The sequence below is a fragment of the Otolemur garnettii genome, unplaced genomic scaffold (genome assembly GCF_000181295.1).
Source record: "Otolemur garnettii isolate 467f Iridium unplaced genomic scaffold, OtoGar3 scaffold00007, whole genome shotgun sequence".
NCBI lineage: Eukaryota > Metazoa > Chordata > Mammalia > Primates > Galagidae > Otolemur > Otolemur garnettii.
Genome location: NW_003852402.1, coordinates 23727204 through 23752767, shown reverse-complemented (window position 1 = coordinate 23752767; position 25564 = coordinate 23727204). Strand labels below are relative to the sequence as shown.

General features: G+C 38.4%; 1 protein-coding gene and 1 pseudogene across 1 annotated transcript in view; both read right to left on the bottom strand.

Annotated features, from left to right (window-relative positions):
* The window catches only part of CDK17 (cyclin dependent kinase 17), a 92134-nt gene that overhangs the window by 58238 nt on the left and 8332 nt on the right, over positions 1-25564 (bottom strand). The gene's annotated exons all lie outside the window — the stretch shown is intronic.
* Positions 21894-22886, bottom strand: LOC100966204 (annotated as a pseudogene).

Sequence of the window (25564 nt, the reverse complement as noted above, 5' to 3'; positions counted from 1 at the left end):
CAGAATGAAATGTTATACAGTGCTCAAAAAGAATGATCTATAGTACAACCACATGCAATAAGGATGAATATTAATAACGTAATCTTCACCCAAAAAAGCAAATCCCAGAAGACTACATATAGTCTGCTAACCTTTTTTTTTTTTTTTAATTGTTGGGGATTCATCGAGGGTACAAAGAACCAGGTTACACTGATTGCTAATCTTTTTATAAAAATAAGAGCAAGAAAAGAAAACCCTAATATATTATTTAGGGAACATATATGCTACATCACTTTTATAAACCCAGTGGCTGAAATAACAAAGTTCATGAAGACAGTTACCAATTGGGGACAGGAAAAGAGACCACGGCATAGGAAGTAAGTTACTGGCAATATTTTAAGTGAGGTTCACAGATGTTAAGTATTTTACTGATGTATAAATACATACAGACGTAGGTATGCAGACCATGCAGGAACAGTGAGGCTAATGTCACGAGCCAAGAATTATGATTAACAAAATTCCAGTAAATTGTTTTTTTTTTAAAGTTAATACATTTAGGGGGAAAAAAATCATGAAAAGAGAGGTATAATTAAAAAGGGTAGATTAAAAATTCTTAACAGAATAAGTGAAATATTTTAATAATAAAAAGGACAAAAGGCTAGAAACAAAAAGGCTAATTTATTTTTCCCAGGCTTGCCACTAAGTACCTGGGTAATCTCCAGCTAGTCACTCAACAGATTAGTTTCCAAAACTGACCATGGTCAGATGGATTTTTCTTTTTCTAAAACAAATGGCCAATATTTGAGTCATTAGGATGAAATTTAATGTCATTAGGTACAAAATGTGGAGTTTTTTTATTTTTTATTTTTTGAGACAGAATCTCATTCTGTTGCCCCAGGCCAGAGTGCTATGGCATCATAGCTCACAGCAAACTCAAACAACTGGCCTCCAGCGATCCTCTTGCCTCAGCCTCCTGAATACCTGGGGAAATTTGGTCTCTTTTAGAAAATATTATCACTCCTACTTGGCTTTCATGCTTTTCCTGGCCCACAAACTTGTACTTGTCACTATTTTGTCCACAAATGAAGCACCTAACCAATCATTCCAGCAGATTCTCTTCATAAATTACACAGACTACTATAACCACTAAGAATGACCATGAAAAGACACATATCCCCCAGGAGAATAACTTCCGAGATGTGCTTATTCAATAAATGTTCCTATAAAGAAGACGTTATTGATTAAAACTATATCAGTCAGGTTTGACTAGGTTATGTTGCAGTAATAAACATCAACAAATCTTAGTGACTTAAAATAACCAAGCTTGTATTCTCTTTCATGCTGTATGTCTACTAAGAATTGTCTGGGGTGGGGTGGGGTGGGGGATTCTACTCCAAATCTTTAAGAAGAAGCTGAAGGAACTGCCACCATAAAATGGCAAAGAACTGTACATATTAATACTACCCGTTAAAGCTTCCATGTAGGAATACCACACATCACTTTTGCTCAGATTTCACTGGCTGTATCCAGTAAAGTGTCCATACCTAATTTCAAGTGGGAGGCAATTCCTACCATAGTCTCAAAAAGAGAGTCACAATGTATCTAAACACGTCTTACAATTTTACAATGTTTAAACATTTGGAGACAAACATTGCATGAAATGTTAACATGCTATGATGTAGTTAACACATTGACTGCCACGCTAGAAAAACAATTGTTATACCTTGGGGCCCCAGTGTTTTATTATGAAAATAGAATAAAAACTTCAAAAACAAAAGTTTGTTACTTTTTACTGTTTTCTGTGCATGCAACTCACACAGTGCTAGAATGGATTTTTACAGTGCATGCCAAGTGAGTTGCATGTGACTCACAGCATACTTGTTTCTGAGAATTGAGTCTTTTTGTCATTCCACAAGTATTTAGTTCTGTCTTAGTAGTCCTTGGGTGGTCCTAGATGATGAACTCTGAATCACAACCCCTAGTATGTGCAACAGTGTCACACTGCCACATTCTATCATACTGATTTCCTTCAAAGGCAAACATTCAAGGCAAAAGGCACAATCAGAAGTTACAGTGATGGGAAACCCAGTCCACACAGCCCAGTGTGTGTGGTGTGCTTGGGTGGCTGGCTGGAGCACGGTAATAGGAGGTGGAGGAGGCATGACAATTGACAGCAAGAACAACCAGCAGGGGGTTTTCAGTTTCATGAGGCTGCAGACGCAACACTAGCATGAGTTGAACACAGTTTACATGGCAGTCAATGTGTCAAAAATTCAAGATTCAGCCCGGCAGGGTGGCTCATACCTATAATCCTAGCACTTTGGGAGGCTGAAGCCAAAGGTTTGCTTGAGCTCAGGAGTTCAAGACTAGCCTGATGAAGAATGAGTCCCTGTCTCTAACAAAAATGGAAAAACTTAGCCAGCCGTGGTGGCATACTCCCCTACTCGGAAGGCTAAGGGAGAAGGATTGCTTGAGCCCAGGGGATGGGAGACTGCAGTGAGCTAGGATGACACCATTATTCTCCAGCCAGTGCACTAGAGCAAGACTCTGTCTTTAAAAAAGAAAAAAATTCAAGATTAATAACAAACACAATTGTTTTCAAAAAATATTTATACCCATTAAAAGCTCAAATAGCAAAGAAAGGTGAAATACAAGCAACCAGCTCCCTACCAAAATTGTGGAAGATAGAAAACAAATTATACTCCTCAACAAGTATAAAGAAATTCCAGAGAAATATTTACTTCCCCCCTAAAATCCCAGTATCATAAAACTAAGACATTCAAGTTACCTATAGTGAGCTGATCAATACATCTTTACTACCAAAGAAATAAGGCAAGAATGGGAATTGTAGGGCGGTGCCTCTGGCTCAGTGAATAGGGCGTCGGCTCCATATACTGAGGATGGCGGGTTCAAACCCAGCCCCGGCCAAATTGCAACAAAAAAACAGCTGGGCATTCTAGGGGGCGCCTGTAGTCCCAGCTACTTGAGAGGCTAAGGCAAGAGAATCGCTTAAGCCCAAGAGCTGGAGGTTGCTGTGAGCTGTGACGCCACAGCACTCTACCAAGGGCGACAAAGTGAGACTCTGTCTCTTAAAAAAAAAAAAGAAGAAGAAGAATAGGAATTGTAATTTCGGATTTGTTTAATTATACTTTGGGATAGACAGCCTATACTAAAGAGTATTACGAAAGAAATGACATGGAGCCTGTAACATCACCAAGCAGGGGGCCTAGAAGTTGGACATATGTAGGCCACATATGACCTCACAAAATACTAGAGAGGAACGTACACTGCAATCAATGTATCTAAAAGATGCTCAAGCCCTCCAGTGACCCTGTATTTAGTACATACTAATGATGAAAATACACGAACGAAAACTGAGTTCCCACTACAGGCACAATGAAGGTGGAAGGAAAGGGTTATCCTAAGTAAGCCACGGTAAGTAGAGGCCTGATCATCTGAAGGGTATCATGGAGACGGATTTACATTTTTCTCTGGAATACTTTAATACTGAAGCTACACCAGCAAGAATGAGGCGCATTCAATCTCAGGAACAACTGAACTGGAAAGGTCTAGTCAAGAGTCAGGTATGTGACATTTGGAAGGGGTGTCATATAATCTTTATGCCATATTAAGATACAGTTTAAATATCTAATTATCTAAAGAACTTTAGATGCTCAAAATTATCAAAGTAAGATTCTTCCCTTCATAATTTCATCATGACTTCTGCCCTCTACAGTTGTCTTATGGGCATGTGCAACAATTAAAATACTCATTGGGCACCCAGTATACAGATCCTGTGTTAGGCACTAAGGACAGAGAGACAAAGACACCATCACTGGCCAAGAGATGAGAAACACTACAGAAAAGTGGGCTCCTGCAGTGTGACAATGGCATATGCCCAAGCAGTTCTGGGCCCACAGAAGAAAACACCTGATGGGATACAGAGAACACAGAAAAGACCAAGCACATTGCAGAGCTCGGTAACTGTTAAATAAAAAGTGGCCTCATATCATCTGCAGGAGTTTGGTTAGTAAAGACCTATTACTTTGACCAGTGTATTAGGAAGGGTTCAGTCAAAACACGGAAACTACACCAAAATTTTAAAAGATAGGATTTAATAAAAGTATAATAGCTAACCAGGAATTGGGGGATCGAAAAGCAGATTTTAACAGAGGTAGTAATCGCTATTAGTAAGAATAGTAAGAAGCAGCAATCAGTCCCAGAGCTCAGGCAAACCAAGGGAAGTAGTGGGAATTAGAAAAACTCAGAGGCTTAAAGGAGAAACTGAGATGCAAACCTCTGAAAGGAACTGAATGTCAAGAGCTTGGAGGAGTACCTCCCCAAAGCTGGAAGCCAGATCTCAGAGAGGAAATGGGTCATCAGTGCTGGCATCTCTGAGGGTCTGACGAGGATGATTCCCTGAGTGTGGAAGAAACGCCGATCCGAGTCCTGTTCCTGCCAGCGTGAAGCTTGTTGTGAGATGCAGACAGAAGAGGGAGTAAGGAAAAAAGAGGAAATCCCTTGTCCCCCCTCTTATTTTCCTATCTCCCACTTACACCTTCTCCTGGCAGAATGTAACCGGGAACCAGATGCAGACGAGAAATGCCGTTTGCAGGATTCCTGCTCACATACTACAGAGTAAAGTTTGGAAGGGTGAGTTTGAAGCCCAAGGAAACTAGCTTATTACCCCACATCACCTGAAAGGTTTTTATCTCCACTTTAGATACATAGGTAATAATCTGTAAATATTTAGTTACAAAATCTAGTTCAACTGGGCTGTTTGACTTTTTTCTCATGACTGAAGCAATTTTATAAATAATCAATACCAAAATAGGGTATCTATTTTAATACTCCAGCTTTGAAAGAATGACCCTTCTGTACTCGATAACAAAGGCAGTGTACAGATCTTACAAGCAAAATCAGAATCTCAAGAACTGGAAAAATTCTGAAGGCCTAAATTGGCATCTATTTAAGACCTTACAGTTTAAAACTCTCACCTATTCAAAAATCAGAGGAAAAGATTACTGTGGATTAGTGAAAGGTCTAAATTGCTAAAATTTTAGATGAATGCTATTTCATTACTTCCAAACATAAGTAGCTTTTCCTTTAAACTCGTTTCCTAGTTAATTCATTTTAGTATTTTTATTGCATGAAATGTTCTGAGTCTTTCTCTGTAACAGCTTTTTATTAATATTTATCATTTCAAACACCCCAAATAATATTTCACCAATTTGAAAATGTCATTATCATACAATGCAAGAAAAAAATACAAATTAAACTGTGACTTCATATGTCCTTCCGTGGACTTTTAAAACTTACTGAAAGAGTTCCCCTACATTATTGATACCCTAACGTACTGCTAAGAGATGTTATCTAAGGATATGATTTCATTAATAACTCTCCTATTATTCCCCCCATTTCTGTTAGATTATTAATATAAATTTTGTGGTTTCTCAAACTTCTATTTTTATTTTTCTTGTAGTTTTGTTTCACTTATTTACTCTACAAATTCCTTCTTCCAGAGCAAAAAGATCAGTCCACTTTGTTGATATCAATGAATGATTTCATTTAACATTTGCAGGTCTACGAGGCAGGAATGACTGGGAGGAGGATAAGGGGAAATGGGTACAAGGTTTCTTTTAGTGGTGAGGAAAATGTTTTAACATTAGATTATGGTGATGATTTTATACACATCAAACGAGTGAGCTTTACGAAAGCTGTTAAAATAATTGTATTTACGATAAATTCTGCCTCTCCATGTCAATAAAACAATTGAACATAAAATATTTGCAGTACTTTGTTATAAAATCTTACCTTTTAGAGCAGCGGTTCTCAACCTGTGGGTCACGACCCACAGGAACTGTATTAAAGGGCCGTGGCATTAGGAAGGTTGAGAACCACTGTTTTAGAGGCAGGAGGATCACTTGAGCCCAGAATTCTGGCTAGGTTAATGCCATGATACTCTCGCCTAGACAACAGAGTAAGACTCTGCCTCAAAAAATATGTGTGTGTGTGTGTGTGTGTGTGTGTATTTTAGAGGATTCTCTAGTTCAGCTGTCAGCCAACTTTGTATATAAATGACCCCTGCTCTAATCACATACAATTTTTTAATTCAGAAAGCAAGCAGCTGAAATAGCCCACAGCAATGTGAATATTAATGAGAAGATAACAAACATAAAAGCAGGTTTGGTCATCAAGGAATACATTTCACCTCTCATCTACTGCTGGGTGGAATTAAGAGAGTGGAGGGTTGAATACTGACCAAAATCATTTCTACTCTACAGATGAGGTGTTCCAGGTGTGTCTTCTCAGCATCCAAGGTACACTGATAGAAGAAGACCTCACACTTTTATTATTAATAACCCATGTGCTATTTCACATCCAAAAATATTTGAGGGGACAATGACGATTGTAGAAATAACCCACAGACATACACTCAACACATCTAATCAAAGGTCCTAAAACTTCCTCCTTTGAAAGGAAGTAAACACCATGTTATTAATTTGCATTATTATAATTAGAACTCTCAGTACATGGTTTTTCAACTGGGGTTCCATAGAGCTCTAAGGTACAAAGAAGTGCTACTCATTCAAGAGATTGTGACTTAAAAAAATAAACACCTGTGTTTGAATTTTCAAGATGCTGGAGCTCATGGTGCTAGAAGATGACCTGGTAGGCCCCTTAGTAACTTCCTGGTTTTCAGCCTTTAAAGCAGTACCTTCTTTAGATTCCATGTAAACTGAATCACATGATAGGGACTCCCACATGTGTAGCTCCCTTCCTTAGCATCAGGATTCTGAGGTAACACACATGAGACATGCCTGTAATTCCAGCACTTTGAGTTGGGAGGATCACTTGAGCCCAGGAGGTCCAGGATACAGTGAACTCGAGCCTGAGTGACAGACAGATCCCGCCTCTTAAACAACAAACAAATAAAAATCTATGTGCTGTGTGTCAGTTGTTTCTCTTAATTGCCACAGATATGTATGGATGTGACACATTTTCTCCATTTGCTTATCAATGGACATTTGGGGTTTTAACGGTTTTTTAATATTGCAGTTAAAATGTGCTATGATCATTCTGCATAATCTTCATGGACGTATGTCTTCATTTCTGTCGGGTGAACACCTGGCCACACTGGTAAAACTGCTTGGTCATACGGTAGATGTTTGTTTGTACATCTACCATAGAGGTAACTTTGTAAGACGAGGTGGGGAACCTGCAGTCTTAAGGCCACACGTGGCCTTCTAGTCCTTAAGTGTAGCCTTTTCACTGAATCCAAATTTTACAGAGCAAATCCCTTTATTATTATTAACATAGTCTTGTTCACCTTTTATATTGTTATTATATTTTTAAAATGAATGTATTTAAAATACCAAAGAATAAAATACGTTTCAATGAAATAATCCTCCCAGATTGACCGGCACAGTTAGAACATTGATAAACCATCAGGGCTACACTGACAGCTGCTGTGCTCATGATTTAGTTCAACTTCCCCCTCCTGACCGGTGCCACTACCTCCACAGGGCTGGCTGGTGAGAGTTATGGGGGTCGAGTTGACAGCTTTTGACAACAGTGCACTGTGTTTCTGTTTAAAGTAGAATTTGTGAATAGCTGCATAGCTTGATAGGATTTTTCAATTCTGCCTACTTAACAGTCCATCATGTTAAAGAACACCAAGAGAATGTTGAAGAAAGAAAACAGATTCTTTAATGAGAATTGGGAATTGCAGGGGCAGCACCTGCGGCTCAGTGGGCAGGGTGCCGGCCCCACAGACCGAGGGTGGCAGGTTCAAACCGAGCCCCGGCCAAACTGCAACAGCAACAACAAAATACCAAGGGTGATAAAGTGAGACTCTGTCCCTAAAAAAAAAAGGAAAATGAGAAAAAGAAAGAATTGGGAATTGCAAAATTATCTTATTTCTGCTAAAGATAATAAGATGATTTGCTCACTTTGTGATACTGTAAAGTTAAGGAAATTCAATGCTCATCAGCATTATAACACTCAGAAAGACCACAAATATTTTAGATTAGGGGGGAAGCATGAAGGGTTGTATTACAGAAATTAAAAGATAAACAGCAAAAGCAAAGACAATTCTTCCAAACTGACAATTCTTCCAGTAAGAACTGGAAATAATGCCACTGAACCAACTTACAAAGCAGCTTACATACTTAGGGGAAAAAGAGAAGCCACTCTGTGATGTGGAAATTGTGAAAGAAAGCATTATCAAAGTTGTAGGATGCTCAGAAGTCCGATTACACTTCAAAGCACAAACAACCGCCTCTTTTAAGGAGAACCATAAATGATCAGCAGCATGAATTAGCCTTCAACTTAACAGAATAATCTCATGTAATACTTGAAGAGGAAAATACAGCAGAACTTCTGTAAGTTGACCCGCCAAAGGACTGTAACAAATTAGTCAACATACGGAGGTGGTCAGCATAAGGGACTAGGCCTACAGTACTGATAGGTACATGTGGTGCATGTCTGGTCTACGAAAATTAGGTCAACTTGGCTTGGCACTGTAGCTCAGCAGCTAGGGTGCCAGCCATATACACTGGAGCTGGAGGGTTCAAACCCAGCCTGAGCCTGCACAAACAACAATGACAATTACAACCAAAAAATAGCTGGGGGTTGTAGTAGGCGCCTGTGGTCCCAGCTACTTGGGAGGCTAAGGCAAGAGAATCACTTAAGCTCAAGAGTTGGAGGTTGTTGTAGGCTGTGACGCCATGGCACCCTAACAAGGCCACATAGTGAAACTCTATCTCAAAGAAAAAAAAAAAAAAGAAGAAAATGAGGTCAACTTAAGGGGGTGGTCAACCATGGAGGTTCTACTGTATATATTATTCAGTTACTTGGCTGAATCAACTGATACTACTGACTCTGCCTAGGTTGTATACTTCATTCAGGTCCTAACAAAAGATTCCGTTTGCTCGTGAACAGAAAAACATATCTTCAACAACTTTCAAGATAAACGTCATAACTATGAACTGAATTTGCTAAACTTAGTGAGAATAGGTACAGAGAGGACACCTTCCGTGACAGGAAAACATGGCAGTGGTTTCCTGTGTGTTCTTTCATCAATTTCACACAAATAAACTGGTTGACGCACAGAGCATTACTGAAAAAGAAACTGCCTTTCCTTTCAGTTTGTGTGAAATTAGGCAATATTCTTGAATAAAGTCAGAGCATTCTTGATGACCTTTTTCAAAAGAAAAACCACGCCGTAAAGCAATTTTAGCAGTATCAAATCATACAAGAGTCAAAAATTTCATTTACTATCCTCCCAAAATGTGCATGAAAAATTATTGTGTATGATGTACTCTTATCTGAGGTTTCTTTTACGTATTTTTGAAACTAGGTTTATGTGTACAAAGCCAACAATGGTATAAATACTGTCTCCACGGAAGACCTGTAGGCATTCTTCCTCCCTCCGTTAGTAGTCTTTGGAACATTCGTCCCATGGCAGAATCATAAAGACAAATTCCATTCTTAACTCCCCAGGTAATTAGAAGAAGTTTTCAACTACTCCTGGCTACATTTCAACACTTCTGAGAAGAGAATTCAGACACAAGGAAGGTCAAAAACCCTCTAGCAAATACCCCCCATTACTTCTAGACTTTCTAGACTGGCCGGTGTACTTTTAAATGAAATCAAGTTATTTAAACTTATTAATAAACTCTTTTTGAGGGCAGTACTGGCAAGCGTTAGACATTCCAACAGAGAACTAGGCCACATCCATTTACTGTATGAACACAGATGTTACCCTTCCTACACAGCAAGCCATTTTAGTCATATCTTTTATAAGCAGCATGACCTAGTAGTTCCTCATATGAGGTAAAGTAAAATATCCATCTGAAAAGCTCCCTTAATTCTAGGTATAATAAATCACAGCCACTATCATACACCTATTCTATTATTATACCTAAAGTATCACAACATAGGAAAAACAGATATGAAGAAAATAAAAAATCTCAAAAATAAGTTAAATTATAAACTGCAATTTAGATTGCACTGTCCCATCCAAAAACAATATAATGTACCCATAACTCAATCAGAGGTGATAAACACGTATCAGTGGTCTTAGGATTTAGCCAAGATGTAGATGGCTCAATACAATCAATCAACGGAAAGGGACACAACTGAAACATAAGTGACGACTTTAGTTAATTATCTGCGACCTTTTCTTTTTTCTAAATAGAAAGATATTAACAACTTTTTTTTTTTTTTTTAAATAAACATGCTCTTGCTCTATTGCCCAGGTTGCAGAGCAATGGTGAGATCACAGCTCACTACAGACTCAAGCTCCCGGGCTTCAAGCAATGCTCGCAATTTGCCTTAGGCTCTTGAATAGCTGGGATTACAGGCTCGCACCACTGCATCTGGCTCACCCCACTGCATCTGGCTAATTTTTACATCTTTGTAGAGACATGGTCTCATTCTGTTGCCCAGTCTGGTCTTGGAAACTCCTGGCCTCAAGGAATCCTCCACTCCTCCCAGAGTGCTGGGATACAGGAGTGAGCCACCCTGCCCAGCCTCGGAGTTATTCTACACTAACGGCACTCGCAATGAATGGGAGAGAAGAGTGGATTTATAGCTTTTGCTGGGAATTGATTATAATTATCTGTCCTTCTTATCAATACAGTATCTTTTAGTGTTTTATATGCAGGCACAATGAAAGCAAAGTTGAAATCTCTAGAAAATAACCCCAAGAAAAATCATTATAGTGACTGGTAAGGATATTCAGAGAATAATGGGAGGCCTAGATTTATCAAAAGCAAGCATGGGTTTAAAAAATGCATACATCAAGAAACATTGGTCTCTGTCCAACACAGACAAGAGCTGTCACACTCTGGTATTTTTTCAGGAAAGGAGTTTATAAACACAGCCTACATCATTCTATCTACACTGCATCTATAGGAAAGGTCTATGAAGATTCCAGTAGGAAAAATAATGAGTGTGACAGGGAAGGAATTATTTCTCTCTTCACCAATGAACAGTAGGGTAAGGCTAATGTTCCTCCAGTTTACTTCAAAACTGGAAAACTGGAAAGATCTAATTCTGGACCTACCGGTATATGGCGTAAAGAAAATCAAGAGGTCACAATCTCTAGACATGGTTCTATGTTTCCATGCATTTTTGTGGCTGGAAGTTAGGAAGAAACTGAACTTGCCCTCCGTCAAAGGTAGGAAATGAGAGGTTATCCTGGGGTCAGGAGCTTCTATAATGTGTCTCTTGATTTAAATTGTGTTAACTTGCTCTGCTCAAGGATGAAAGCAATCACGGTCAGACCAATGTGCTCTGCAGCTGGCCAGTCAGCTGCTACAGAGCAGGCAGCCAGCAAAATAGCTTTGGAGCCCTCTCTGGGCACCGTGCCTCTTAAAATTTGAGTGCAAGCCAATGCTGTTGCCACTCATTCTTGAAAGGTATTTTCAGCTCCCCAAGATAATAATTAAAATGAACATAAATAGGAAAATCCTCTTTTTCATATTCCAATTGCTGAAGTTTTCCCCATTTTAGTTTAGTATTCACTAGAAAATGGAATATTTTGACACCTCCATATGAAACCATTATGCTGACTCAAGTATGCCTTAGGGCAGTGGCTCTCAACCCTCCTAATGCCATGACCCTTTAATACAGTTCCTCATGTTGTGGTCACCCCCAACCAACTGCCTTAGAAACATCAGTTGATTCCTTGGAAGTAGCTATTTAAGAGGAAGCTATTATTGTTTTGTTTTGTTTTTTTAAAGAAAGAGGCATACAAGGCTTGAAAGAAGCACAACAAGGTCTCAAACCCTAGGGAAGTACAGTCTTCTTGAAAGGAAACAGTTTGAATACAAAATTTTATGAAAGTTACTGGAAGCCTCAAGTGGTCATTGCATTATTCCAGTTTTACTACCAAATCCATGTTAAAGTTTTTGTTTTTGTAGTTTTTGGCTGGGGCAGGGTTTGAATCTGCCACCTTTGGCATATGGGATCAGTGCCTTACTCCTCTGAGCCACAGGCACTGCCCCATGTTAAAGTTTTTTTAAAAAACATTGTGTCCCTTTCTATCCTCATCACATCACATCATCCAAAAAATAATTTTGTTGTATCAAGTCACATTATTTCTTTTTTCTTTCTTTCTTTTTTTTTTTTTTTTTGAGACAGAGCCTCAAGCTGTTGTCACCCTGGGTAGAGTGCTCTGAAATCACAGCTCACAGCAACCTCCAACTCCTGGGCTCAAGCGATTCTCCTGCCTCCACCTCCCAAGTAGCTGAGACTACAGGCACCCGCCACAACACCCAGCTACTTTTTGGTTGCAGACGTCATTGTTGTTTGGCGGGCTGGATTCGAACCCACCAGCTCAGGTGTTTGTGGCTGGTGCCTTAGCTGCTTGAGCCACAGGCACCAAGACTATATTATTTCTTATTGATACTTCTAAATTAACATCATACTCTACCCTCTAATTAGCACCAATGATTCAATAGTACTGTATTACCTCAAAATAAAGAACATCAACCTAGAAGGCTGAAAATGATCAGACTAGCCACCACAGGTGACACAGGATGACCCAATGACAGTGAAGATACAGAGAAGCCCAGCTAATCAGTCACCCTTTTAACTACTTACCTCCAGAAATATGAAATTAAAACAGCACTTTAGAGATCTTATTTTAATAGGAAGAATTAAGTAATAATATACACTTAGATACTTAAAAGACCACATTCTTATAGCGACTATACAAATGAAACTTTAATTCCTTTCAAAAATAGTAATTCTGTATCAATGACATTTTTTTCAATGATAAGCAAAAAGTAAATCCTCTTCTATATGTACTGTCTTTTATAGAGCAGATTGTCTTTGATACGTTTTTAAAGTACACATCTCATAAAATTTTCTGCTTCCTAAATATTCATGTAGGTTTCACCGAGAATGTTCTTAGTATGCTTGGCACAAGGTAAATATGAATTTGCTTGTCATGTTTTAAAAAAGAGAGGAAGAACATATGTAGGCAACTTCCTAACCTTTCTCTCCAAAAGACATCTGAACGGACAACTGTTATTTTGTCATTCTGTAATTTATGACACAATAGTTTATCACATTTTTTTAAAACTAACACTTTATTAAAGTCTTTGTAAGACAAATTCTACTGGCTAGTGGCCAATTTTCCTTCCTTGGCAACATAATACAAATGCCAGCACTCTTCAGCCTTCTTGTAGTTTTTCTTTGAGGAAGGAAAGGGACCTATAAGAAAAAAAAAAAAAAATCCATCCTCCTATATGGTCAGTTAATTTCAAAGACATTGAAAATACTCCACCCCAAAAGAATCTTCCTAAGGCTAAATAACTTGACCTCAAAACTAGAAAACTACCTTCACCTTCACAAAAAGGTTTTTTGTAATTTTTTTGAGGGAAGTAGGGGAACTACCTTAATCTTCTACCATGTTACTTGCTAAATGGAAAATAAGAAATTGTTCACATCCCATTCCTAACAGGGAGGGGACATAACAATGAGCCAATTAACAGGTCTACTCTAGTTTCCTTAAAAGATCTAAGGTAAAGGCCAGGTAGTCATATCTCAACCAAAAAAGTAAAAAGAAAATCTGTATTTGACTAAACTCAACAGTTACGACTTTGTTTTTTCCCCGAAGGTTTTCGTTATTATTTGTACAATTTTTTATCCTTCTAATCTCACTAATTTAAGAAACTTCAGCATATTACAAATAGAAAAAATAAAGTACCATTATTAGATTAACATACAATGACAAAAAAGAGGGTGAAATGTGCATATGCATTACAAACGATAGCCTTTAAAATATGTTCAAAGAAACTGCGAGGATATGGAAAATCATTTAAAAATGGTAATACTTGAATTAACCAGAATTCTGACAAATAGGGTATTATTCTGGCTATCTTTGAATTTGCCATTAAACAGAATTAAATGGATTCTAGTTAATCAAAGATTGACCATATGGGTCTTGATTCTCTCTTTGCTTCATTATTGCTTACTATCTGTTCAGTTTTGATCCTCAAAAGCTGAGAGATAATATATTCCTATATTTAATTAACACCAATGGTGAAATGTTAATTACAGTATATACAACAGCACCAGTGATCAAGGGTTTACAGCACGGACGTCTACTTTGTAAAAAGAAATCGAGAGTAAGTTTTAGAGAAAGCCCAACCTCCATTCAAGTCCTGATTCCTTTATGGACATTGGGAGAGTGAGAAGTACTCACTGAGAAAGCTGCGCTTAGTTCACTCTGGAGAAAGGGATTAACAACTACCTCAAAAGCTTGGGAGTTCTAAATTTGAATGCATGCATTGTGCCTAGCACAGTAAGTATTCAACAGATGTTACTTCCTCTACTGTACACTCCCAAACTACAGACATAAAATACTTGTACTGTTCGGTTGGGGTATTTTTGTTGTTTGTTTTTTGAGATAGAGTCTGTCTCCAAGCCAGAGTACCATGCCATCAGCCTGGCTCACAGCAACCTCTGACTCCTGGGTTCAAGCAATCCTCCTGCTGTCTCAGCCTCCAGTGTAGCTAGGACACAGGGATCTGTTAGGATGTCTGGCTGATTTTTTCTATTTTTGGTAGGGACGGGGGTCCTGCTCTTGCTCAGGCAGGTCCCAAACTCCTGAGCTCAAGAGATCCTTCCATCTCAGCTTCCCGGAGTGCTGAGATTATAGGGATGAGCCACCACACCTGGCCAAAATGTATGTCCTGTATATGAAATTACAGGCTACACACCAATAACCCCCTTTCCACAATCATAGCCAAAATGAGAGATTAAATAATGGGGTGATGTGAGATCAAAGATATTAAATTTACTTCTATGAAAATACTCTCATTTTTTAATAATTAATCTGAAAACAGAATTTCCTACCAGGGAATTCTTATATGAAGGATATCATGACAGACTGAATAGCTTTGTCAACAGTCTGTATCTTACATATGTACAAAAAAGCTGTTAAGTGAAAATTCATCTCAGGCCAACAGGTCTTTGTCCACCTGGGCATATAAGGACCTGGCTACTTTTCAGCCCCATTTCCAAAGACACAGTTCCAGTGCGCGCTTCACAGCCTCCAGGAAATTATTTGCAGCTTCTATCTCCTTACAGTACTTTGCTCTGGCCTCAGCTTCACACAAGGGTATCACTTTACCAGGAACAACTCGCCTATCCTCTGACCTCCCGGTAAACTCTATTCCTCTGTTGTAATTCCATCCAACTAACCCCCTTCTTCCTAAGCAGCAACACCAGCAATCTCAAGACCCTGTGGCCACCAGGGACAGGGTGGAACTACTTAATTTACTTCCCACTGAAGTAAGTGCAGATGGGCTAAATATCAATCAAGACGTGAAAAGACAGCCATCAGAAACGAACGAAGCAGCCGCAGCCAAGCAACTCAGAGCACAGTCACTCCAGAAATGGAAAGCAGGAAGAAGGCACATCCACTGTGTCTATCCCAATGCACAAGCACATGCTCGTCCATCTCATCCTCATCTCCCTTCCCTCTGATGTGTTCTCTCCACATCAGCACCAGCTCACTGCAGTGCTGCAGAAGAGGCCCACAACAGAGCGGCTGTCATCAGCAAACCTAAATGGGCCTTAACAAGTCAATAACCTACTATGTTTCTGTGCTGGGCTTGATCACCAACTGTCCCCAAGTCTACTCCATACCATCTCCACTATCCACAATTACAGGGGGACCCTTTCCCCAACCCACCACCACTGAGTGCCTGTGTTTACACACACCCTTTGAGTTTAAGACAGAAGCTTTAAGGGAGAAATTTTCTCAACTAACCTACACCAATACCCTCAACTCTCCTTCCCTATAATTATAGGAGTTTGATCACTCCCTCATCATCCTAAAAACACTTTGCTTGACTTCCCTGTAACAACATCCTAGTTTTCTTCCAATCGCTCTGGTTTATCCACTCCACCCCTGGCCACACATACGCACCATACCAGTGTGGCTATATGTCCAGAACTGGACTCTGAAGGCCCAAGCACTTTTCTTTTCACTCTATTTCCTCCTTAAGTAACTCGTTCAGGGTGGTTAGCTTCAACAGCATCTATCCAATAACTCCCAAATTTCCACCTCTGATCTTTTACTAAGCTGGAGACTCATATATTCAACTGCCTCTTTGAGTGTGTTAAACACATTCGTTATTAAGGTTAGGTAGGTCTCATTCCTCAGAAGGAAAAAAATCAAATGTAAACAATTCACTAAGAGAATGCATTTTCTTTGTAGATGGGTCTATAAACCAGACTTTTTATAAAATACATGTTCAAGTTTATAGTGGTTTTAAATGAACACTAAGAACTGAAACTGTCTTCATCAAGTTTACAACCCACATTATCACTATACAGCTGTCTTCAACAACATGACTTCACTATTCCAGGAAACTCTTGCCTAGGCAGATAAGACCTACAAATAACTTCATTGTTCATTTCAGGAACTTCCCCAAAATCCCATATAAACCAACATCAGATTATTCAGTTTTTCAATAAATAGGAGCAAATGATTGTTCATTTTCCAAGATTAAAAAATCTCACCTCAAAACCCTTGCCTTGCTCTGTCAATCTTAAACTGTTGTACTATATCATGTTCCTTACCTAATTCTCATCAATATTAAAATACCTATAAAGCAGACTCCAAACCTTAACAAATACTCCAACTGTCCTGTCCTGGTTTGATGCTCTTTCACCACAACTGCCACCTCCTATAGTTGCTACCAACTCTGTAAAGGTGGTACCATCTTTCTATAGCAATAAATTCAACAGGAAATTTTGGGTGGTATTTTCCAGGAGCCAATATTCCACAACATCAGATAGCTTCCCAAATGTCTGTTAAAATTCAGGTCAGTGATACTAGTTTCATCACCTCGTGGGGAAATATCATGAACACCTTTATAAAACGTGATGCTAAAACCCCACTGTACATTAGGCAGCATCCACTGACATTATTGGTCCAGTTTCTTCATGAACTGAAACAGCTAACTGGCCCATTAATTAAATTTCTAAAGAGTACGAAATAAAGAGTTTAGTAATCTTAGGGGACCATAAAACCAGTGAGGAGTTCTAAGGAAATGGAAAAAAAGATCACTGACCAGTTTAATAAAATAAGCAGGAATCCTATGAAAAACAAGATGGGGAAAACTGAATTAATAGTGAATAATGCACAATACTGATAATCAGTGGAATAGTACTACAAAATATACTAAAATTTAATAGTAAAAAGAAACTTTAAGGCAGTTTTCATTAGTGTAAAATTATTTACAAGCCATGATTCAGAATTATGACACAATGAAATACTTGTCTTAATATCCTTTCCAGAAAGTTGAGACGTCTTATTCACCAAATGTTTAAGCATTTCTTTTTACTATAAACATATCAGACACCTGTAAGGCCACAGGTATGCTAATGCAGGAATAATGTGAATACAAAGTTAGGCATCTCAAATGTCTCAAGATCAGAAGGAATCGAAGAATCCAAACTTTGAAATCTAAATGTAAAAAAACAGAAATCATAAGTACCAGAATAAAATATGAATGAATTTCCTCATAATCTTGGAGTGGTAAAGACTTTTCTATTTTAAAATCAGAAACATAAAAGAAAAAAATTATATCACCATATAAAAGTGAAAAGTTCTGCACAAAAAAAAATCATAATCTAAAAAATATGTACTTGCAATCCACCTCGTCACAATAAGGGGAAGTTCTCCAGATAGAGAACTCCTAAAACCAAAATGGAAAAGGCCAATGACCCAACAAGAAAACAAAGTATGTAAGAGTTCACAGAAGGGAAAAACAAATATCTCTTAAGTACATATAAAAAAATCTACCCTTAATAATACTGAGAGAAGTACCAATAAACCAGTTTGACAACACATTCACCTGGAGAGGCTATGAGAAAACAGGTCTTTTGTCCATTCAATGAGTTGTATGAAATGGCAATTTGGCAATATCAGAATTACAAAGGCATTTATTTTTCAGATAAAAACTTTATTTCCAAATAGTTTTAGGTTTACAGAAAAACTGCAAACAGATTTCCCCTAGAACACAGTTTGTGCTATTAAGATCTTACATTAATATAGTTCATTTGTCATTAAGTAATAAACCAACCGATACATTATTACTAAGTTCATTTAGTTATTTAGATTTCCTTAGTTTATACCTAATTGTCCTATTTCTGTTCCAAGATCCTCAGTTTCCATATTACGTTGTAATGGTCACCTCCTTAGGCTCATCTTGGCTAGGACAGTTTTTTTGGACATCCTTGTTTTTGATGACCCGGAAGTTTTGAGGTATTTTATAGAATGTTTCTTATGAACTGATGTTTTTCTCATTAGACAGGGGCTATGCTTTTTGTGGGTAGAAGACCACAGAGGTGGAGTGCCACTCTCAACACGTCATACCATACACATTATTTCTGACCGCTGATGCTAACTCTGATCACAGGTCTAGGAGTATTTGTTGGGTCTCTCCTATGTTAAGTTACCCTCTTCCCAATTTTCCATGCTGCATTCTTTGGACGGAAGTCACTTTGCATAGCTCATAATTAATAAGAGGAGAGTTATGTATTAATAAGCTTCCTTGAGAGCTCTGTATTAATTCCTCTGCATAGGAGATTTCTTTATTCCTCCCCATTTATCTCTTTAATCATTTGTTTCTATTAGTATGAATTCATAGGTACAATTTTGTACTTTGGGTTCTAATCCAATTCTACTCCATTTTGTTGCTCCCATCGTTCCATCTTGGCCACTGGGAGCTCTTCCGGTTAGCTGTATCCCTTTGACAGAGCCCGTTCCTTACTCTGTTTGAGTAGTTCCTCACTTTCTAGCACTACAAGATGTCCCGGGTGCATGTTGTATTTTTACCTCCTGCCCCAATCCTTGGATCAGTCATTTCTCCAAGGAGACCTAGTTGCTTTTATTGGAGAATGGTATTAGAAACCAAAATCTGGGCACTGGGTGTGCTCACTGGTACAGAGGTATCATTGCTTCTAGGCCCTCTCAGCTGACGGTTTGAGAAAACACTATATAGGAAGTGGGACAATGAAGTTCACAAACTCATCCTAGATAGAGTGCCACATACCTCCCTGCTGAATTATACTACAGTCACCAGATGGCCAAGCGGAGGACTGTCAAAAATAAAGATCTTTATCTAGATATTAAAAGATCACCAGAATAAAATATACTATTGTTTATAACTGCAAGAAAAAAAAAAGAAAGAAAAAAACACTGGAGGGATGAACAGGATACTATAAAGAATGAGGGAGGAAAACAGGAAAGAGCAATAAACTGTCCTCACTATCACATCTAGGTCTACACTTATTTTAACCTGCCACTTATAAAAGTAGAGGTTCCAGAAGTTGTGGAGTTCAACAAGTTCCTGGACTTCACCAGAGGCTCCAAAGATGGTATCTTTAACAATGACGAGTACAGACTTTTTTCAAGGCAATGCCTAACAGGAATTTCATCATGAAGGATAGCAAATGTTAGAGCAGAAAACTTTGCAAAGAACATTTGACATTCATTCTTTGTGCGAGGGTCACATACAGGGTGACACTCTCGGTGATTGGTAAATCAGCAAAGCCACACACATTCAAGAACCTGAAGCCCGAAGACCTCCTTGTCACTTGGAGTCCAAACAAATGCACATGGATGACTGGCACCCTATTTGAGGAGCAAGGGTATAGACTGAGAAATGAAGAAGAAATGGTCTGTTCTACTGACAGTAGACAACTGTCCTGGCCACTTGCAAATGAATTATCCCCATGTACGTGACAATGAAATTTCTGCCTCCAAAAAACAGCTTCAAAAATCCAACCTCTTGATCAAGGCACCATCACAACATTTAAAATGCACTGCTGAGCCCAGCTCCTACAATGGGTCATTACTAAAACACAAACCTGTGGTCCACCTGAGGAAGCAACTTCATCTGCTGCGTCAGTTAACACTCTGGATACTATCCTCTGCATCAGTTCTACCTGGAATAATGTTCAGCCAGAAACTATACAGAAGCGTTTCAAGAAAGCTGGACTTGCGACAACTCAAGAGCAGAATGTTCTGGTCCTATCAGACAGTCCATCACCCATGGCAGACTTTGAAGGAGGAGACTTTGAAGGTTTTGTGGCAAACTGTAATGAACTGACACAGAAGCAATTTTCCAACCAACACTGACCAAGGTATAGGCCAGTGTAAAAGTGCATGAAGGAACTGATGAAATGGAAGAAGCGAGGATGACATAGAAATCACAGAGACTCCAAAAGAAGAGGATGTCAGGCATCTGATAATGCAGTTGAAGTTACTTGCTGTGGAAAATGCCCAGATACACTGAGTGGTGTAGCCAGGGCCTAGATACTTTCTCCACTTACATTTGTACTAAAGAATATGAAACAGACCAAGAATGACTCTTTTTACAAAAAGAATGATTATACCATGAGAAAACAATAAATGTATTGATTTTGCATAATACTACCTATATGATTATACTGTTTTGACTACGTATGATTTTGTATGATATCATCTAATAAAAGCTGTACAAGAAAGTAAAGTACATGTACCTATCAGTGCAGTGGGCTACTTTCTCACACTGACCATCTCCATATGTAGACTAGTTAGTTACAGTGCCTTTGGTGGTCAACTTACAGTGGTTCTACACTAATTACATTGTTTAATAAGCCAGTTATCAAAAGCAAATATTTTAAATGTAATATCACTAAAAACAGATGTGGCACCTTACTAGTGGTACCGATATAACAGTCGATAGCAGAAAAGGGTTCACAGACTTTGAATGGGAAATCTATTTCCAGATATGTATGGACCCTAAAGAAATGTAAAATGAGGGGAAGGAGCAGGGAGGGGTATCACATGCTCAAGTATGTCAGCACAATTTAAAATAGCAAAAAATGAAAAGCAGCAATTATCAAATGCTATGAAATGGTTAAACCTATTTTGATAGAACACAAACATTAAAAATGACAGCCATATGAATTATTCAGTACCTTAAAAAAAAACTTATGTTACATTATATAGAGGGTCTTGGAGCCGGGCAGTGACCTGTACTTATAGTTCAAGTTTACTCAGGAATCTGCAGTGAGAGGATCACTTGACTCAGGAGGTTTGAGATCAGCCTGGACAATATAGCAAGACCCCATCTCAAAAAAAAAAAAAAAAGGACAAAGATATAAAGGCTCTTAAACAAAAACATAAAACCTTATATGAAAAAAGAGAAAGGGAATATCTGAAGTGTGTTAGGGAATTTAGATTGCCTGTTTTCTATATTATTATATGTCCCTACATTTTAAGAATAATTTTCAAAAACATAATAATTGAGATTATACAGATAGAAAACAGAAACACTGATAAGAAACAAGCTAAAGGAGCTGGAATATATTCTTCTTAGCAAAGTATCTCAGGAATGGAAGAAAGAGTATCCAATGTATTCAGCCCTACTATGAAACTAGTTTATAGCTTTCATACAAAAGCTATACCCCAATTACAGTCCAAGAATATGGGGAGGGGGGAGAGGGAGGGGAGTGGAATGGGAAGGATGGGTGGTGGGAGGGTGATTGGTGGGACCACACCTAAGGTCTATCTTACAAGGGTACATGTGAATCTAAATGCAGAATATAAATGTCTTGACACAATAAAAAAAAAAAAAAAAGAAAGAAACAAGCTAAAGAGTAACACAAAGATATCTACTAAAGGAATATCAAATAATTGGAACAGAGAATTATACATAAACTTAAGAAAACTCCCCAAACCTGGTAAAACTGGAAAGCCCAAAGTAGTATTAAAAAGTGAGGAAAAAACTCAGATAGATGGATGGCAAGTTTTAATCACTTTGCCTTTATTTTTTTTCCAAGTCAAACTGTATCCAGCTTTATTAAAGATACTTTTCGTAAACAATAATGGTATTTCATGCAGGACATGGGCAGACGATTGTATATAACAACTTTAAAACTCCCTTTAATGATCTACCAAAAATCAGAAAGCCGCTGTAAAACCCAGGGAAGTCTTCATAGGATGCTCTTAACAGGAAGTTTAGAGTGAGGGTTGACATTTCACATTTAGCATGTTTTTTAACAACTTTTCACAAGCTGACCCTGACTTTCAGGAAATGAAATGAAAATGATAGAATTTATCTGAAGATCCAACAATCTACAAATGGAACCGCTACTCGTTTGAGGGCTGCCATCTCAGTGGTGTTACTGGAAATGTCCGGCTTGCTTGACATACTGGTAACCAATTACTGGGGGTCAGGTTCCAAGACTATACTGAAGGCAGAGGGAGAATAGAACATAAAAACAAATTAGTTTTTCCATACCACAAGGCATTTGTGCCAAGGTGGCTGTGAGTAAACATCAGGGAATCCCTCTTCTTGGGAGCCGGGAGGAAGTCTCTCAAACCTAGCAGGAAAAGACATTTTCCCTCATACCAGTCTAGCTTTGGAGACATTCTGTTAGTGACATATGCCCCTTCCCAAACAAACAATGAAGTGTTCTGTGTGTTAACAACATAGCTTAAAAAAAAGTAAAACAAAATTCTGCATTTTTATAAAACTTGATTAAAAAAAAATAGTATTTCAAACTGTACAGTCCCCAGAAGCACACAGTTATCACAAGTGCACACACTTCACTGGGCATCCCAGCACCGTCAGCTTTCTGTGCCTGGTCTCTTTGGCATCTCCATCTTCTGCAGGGTTGTTCCCCTCCTGGCCGGCATCAGCTTTTCCCTTTTTCCCTTTGGGTACCTTCTCTCCCTTCTTTGCTGGGGCCTCTTTAGGCTTGGGGGGCTCTGGCTTTGGAGGAGCAGGGTCAGCAGACCACCTTGCAGCTCTACCCGGTGATTCGTCCTTTGCCTTGGCTGTATCACCTTCACCTTCCCCTTCAGCCTTTCTCTTGGGCATCATGGTAAGGGCGGCGGGACGCAGGCACTGGACACGGGATGTAGCGACACTCAGGCTTTGGTCAGTCGGGGGTCGTTCTCGACTCCTCTTCTTCACACTGCTCCGTCTCTACTTTAAGTTCAATTTATGTATGAGTGATTCCTTTCTTAATACAGTACTAAACCCTGAACTTCAGTACCCATCAGGAATTGCCTGGAACATTAAAAACCCAAATGCAGAAACTCTAGTTCTGTTGTTTGGGGCCAGAGTTTGAGATTACACACATATATACACACCTTTTACTTCCCCCCCCTCTCTTTTTAATCAACAATAGTGCTTCTGAAGTTCAAGTTAAGGCAACTGACCTAGAAAAACATATGATAAGAAACAATAAAAGGTAACAAATAGTAAATATGCAGGCAGATTTTATGACCAAGAGCAAAGTGTCATGTCCATTTCTTCTTTTGATGGTTAAGTTTCTGATGGGTAAGTTTTATGACTAGTTATTCCATTTTAATTTCAGAAAAAAACATAAAAGCCACACACATATGAGTAACTAACAAGCAAAGCAAATACTGTCTAGACTGTTAAGATGTCAAACCAGTGGCAAAGCACAGGCCTAACAGAGGACAGAAAAGCGTTTGAAAGAAAACTGTGGTTGGCTTCTAGGAAAAGTTTACTAATGTGCTTACAGGAAGATGATGACTTCTTTATTCCTACTGGCCACTAGGTAAGAAACATAATTGGATGTTACAGATTATTTAGTCCACTGGTCTGTCCACAACCCCTCCAAAAAACATGAAGGATGCAACATAGTCCCGAGTAACATTAACTCACGACCACAGTGATTCTCACATCAGGTGTGAGTGGAGAGACACAAAAGAAAATCCAGGAGGTATGCACAGTTTAAAACGCCAAAGAGATGATTTCGATTCACTTGTCCATGTGAATCACTGATTTAGAATTCATCAACCTGAAGGGATGGTTCAGTTACATGATTTTATTACCTCTCTTTCCTTTTATTACATAAAGAATAATATAAAAATAACTGACAACCATTAGTGCTTATTATGTGCAAGATACTTTACAGTCATTATCTCATTTAATTTCCCTAACTGTATCAAGTAGTTTCTGTTATTTATTTTCCAATGTTTTAGACGAAACTGACCCTTAATGTTTAAGTTAACTAGCTCATGATGACCGATCATTACTGAAGTAGTCTTTATGAGAAAAAATACGAAAACATACAACCAATTCTAAATTTTATATAATGGAAACTTGAGTTAAAGATCCCTACCTCCATCCCAGAAAAATGCACTTAAAATATATCTTTCAATGATTTTACAGCTTCTTCAGAAGAAAAAGGATCAGAAGAAAATGGAAATTTAAATAGTAAGAATATCCAAGGGAGAGAAGGATTGACAAAAATCCATGTTTACCAACTTAGGCGCACAAATTATAGTAAAACATAATGCTGACTCCACTCTTTCTGAAATAACAAATGTAGATAAATAAATCTTGGTGTCAAAAGTTTAACCAATATGAAAAATTCGTATCAACTGAAGAATCTGAGAAAGCACCAAATCTCATAAATTGTGAAAATGCATTTTAAATGTCACATTCGAAACAAGACGGCAACAAGCCATAATCTCAAAATGATTTCTAAAATGAATCTGTTACTTATAACCCACCCCTTGCAGCCCCATAGCAGACGTATAATTTAAAACTCAACTTGTAAATTTTAAAAAGTAGACGATAAGACAGTTTTATTTAATTACCGTAATTCTACGGAAAAATGAAGATTCTTGTCAACTGCGTCCATGAACTATCAGGGTACGTCTGAGGGCAACTCTGTACTTCAGCAGTGAAGCATTTAAGTCTAGTACACACCTTGAGCTCAATGTCATCAGGGCTGAGATTTTTTTTCCAGATATACTACATTTCACCCTTGATATTTTTGATCAGTAATTTGAGCCCCTATAGGTTGGTCTACAAACAGCTTCTAGAATGTTCACACAAATACTGCCACTACCATGTAGCTGCAAAGTTCAAAACCTTTGATGGCTTTCTATGTCCCACTGTATCAGAATGTTTTCTTCACCGTTTCTAGGCCAGGACGACTGACGCTGATTTACTAACTCGGTGTTGTTTCTCCTAATCCCATCACGCCTTTCAATCAAACGGTACATACTATGGGAGAAATACAGAAATAAGAAAGCTTGGTGGCTACCCCAAAGGGGGAGATGCTCATAAGTAATTAATTACAATACATTAAGTACTATCATAGACGCATGCTATACAGCAGAACCACCACGACTCTGTCAGAATGGAACAAAGACAACACAGGAAGAAGTGATGTCCGAGCTCAAAAACGAGAATTTCTCTCGACGTGTCACAGCACTGTAGATTCAACACGCCAGTTCCCTCCCCTTTGTACCCCAGAACCTACCATAGTGCCTAGTACAGGGTCGGCAAACACTCCGGACAGGGACAGGTGAATGGATGGATGCAAGGAAGGAAAAAGCGATAAAAAGGTAAGATACACACATAGAATAAAGAAAGAAAGAAGGAAAGAATAACAACAGATTAAAATGGGGGCAAAACTGGAAGTAGTGAATCAGGTTAGACATTCCAAAATGCTTACATAAGAATGTGGCACATGAACGAATAAGCTTTTTCTTGCAGATTTTTTTTTTTTT